We start from the raw sequence: 2,234 nt of genomic DNA on the forward strand, positions 1-2,234 counted from the left end.
GTTTCCTTACATATACCGAGGATCATATTAGCGTCTTAGGAGATTACTTAGGACGGTCTTAAAATAAGAATCGACATAGAATTGCCGTTCGCCAAATTGGTTAAATATTTTAAATTTTAAAATTTTAGATTAGGAATAGAAATGGAAAGATTGTTCGAAATCAGTGTCATTGAAAACTCTTTAATAGAACATTTCATTAAAATCGAGGAATTTTAAAGATTTCCGACCGCCATATTGGTTCAGCCATTTTGAATCAAGAATAAAAATCGAATTTTAGAAAGCAGAATAAATCTTTGAGATATTTTTTAAAGACCTCTTAAAGATATCTTAAAGTTGTCTTATGCGTCGATTTTAGACACTGTCTGGATAGTTTCAAATTAAATTAATATATATATATTGTGACGTGACGTTTTTTCACCGTCCGTCACAAGGGTCATTCGACCTGGCCAAAGTAGCGCGGCAAAGTTTGTCCTGTGTCCTCCCGACGCGGAGGGCGGGCGTGCCGACGCTTATTGCGATCTTCGGGCGGAAACACGGAGATTTTTGTCGTCGCGTTTCGCGTAGCATTTCTTTTTGTGAATTTGTCTAAGGATTTTTAGTATCGGCGGCTGCGGTAGGTAGTTTAATGTGCGACACCTTCCACCATCTCAAGGAGGCGGCCGAGACGAAGATGGAAGACCACATTGGAGGTCCGAGGCCATTCAGAAGAGGGGGTAGCGCACAGGTGATACCGTTCCATACTGTCTAATTAGCGCCCTGAGCGAAACGTGTTTTGCTGAAGCCACATTCTTTACAGGCGACTATGCCGCGGGAGCGACAAAGGCTTTCTTCTAAAAATTGTCGGTCGTCTTCGAAATAATTACTGTTCGACATGTTTGTCATATATTGAGAGATGCAGATCAATTTAAAATTGTTTTTAAATTGAAGAGCACTTGGTATAACGTTTTTCATTTTAACGAAAGAAAATAAATTTTCGAAACAATCCTGAGTAAATCTGGATGCAAAAACAAACTGGAAACCTCTATTGTTCAACAAGTATGATGAACATTGAATGAGTGATGTTGATAGTATTACTGCAGTTTGAAACGATTTCCAGATTGTACTGCCAATTTTTAATCCAGTAAACAAATCGATAATTTCATTTAAAAATTCGATGGTTTCTGTATATTTTTCTGCATTGCATTTGCTTAGTGCTAAACCAGGGTTTCTCGAAGACATTATATCGAACCATTGTGATATTTGCTTGATAAATTACGATGTTGTAATATAATTATCATTCGAAGTTTCTTGAGAAAGATATTTAAGACCTGTGCTGACCTGATAACTTATAACATGTGTAAAATTGCTTACATGCATTTTTTTGAAATGTCGATTTTTTGAAATGTGGATCTAAATTTTCGTCGTTCAATTTCGGTGCTAGTTTAAATTCAGAATCTTTTTGAAATAAAGCTAGATCATACAAATGAGCGGATTCGACTGTATCGGATGACAGTTTGTATTTCGATTTCTTGTGGTAGTGACAAATTTATTGTTTATAAGTCCCCACTTAATATTTTTAAAAGCATGTACTGCATCAGTAAAAATATATAATTTTCGTGTATCATTATAAGGGTGCACGCAAAAATTGTTAACTGTTGCATTTCGATTGATATACCGATATATCTAGTGCTTTCCACATACTTCGATTCGCAGAACCCATATCTGACGTAATTGCATGCACTAGTAAACCTACTTCTTCAGCCTTTCGAATGATTTTAAACACTATCGGTTTCAACTCTACGTCTTGTACACTATCACCCGTATATTCATAAGCTACCCAGAGAGCACAAAAAACTAAAAGCTAACGAAAGGATATCTTTTTCAAGTTGTCTTTTCGACAAAGCGAAAAATCTAAATCTCTAAAAGGTGACATAAAGATATCTTTTTAGCTTGTCTTTTCGACTAAACTAAAAGATATCTATAAGATTTCTTTTAGTTTAGTCGAAAAGACAACTTAAAAACTACATCTTTTCGTCATCTTTTTATGATTGTCTTTTCGGCAAGACGAAAAGTCGACTAAAAGATATCTTTTTGTCTTATCGAATCCGCGCGATCCGTAATCCCAATTCCGCGACCGCGATCCGTAGTGTGTGCGGGTACACACTTAAGGTTTGTTCGCGTCGCATGCTAAGCTGCTCGAATATGCTCCTATCATAGCTTCTACTCACTCCAATGCACTCATTAGAGTGAATAGG

Source organism: Mycetomoellerius zeteki, unplaced genomic scaffold (assembly GCF_001594055.1).
Source record: "Mycetomoellerius zeteki isolate Tzet28-1 unplaced genomic scaffold, Tzet1.0 scaffold432, whole genome shotgun sequence".
NCBI lineage: Eukaryota > Metazoa > Arthropoda > Insecta > Hymenoptera > Formicidae > Mycetomoellerius > Mycetomoellerius zeteki.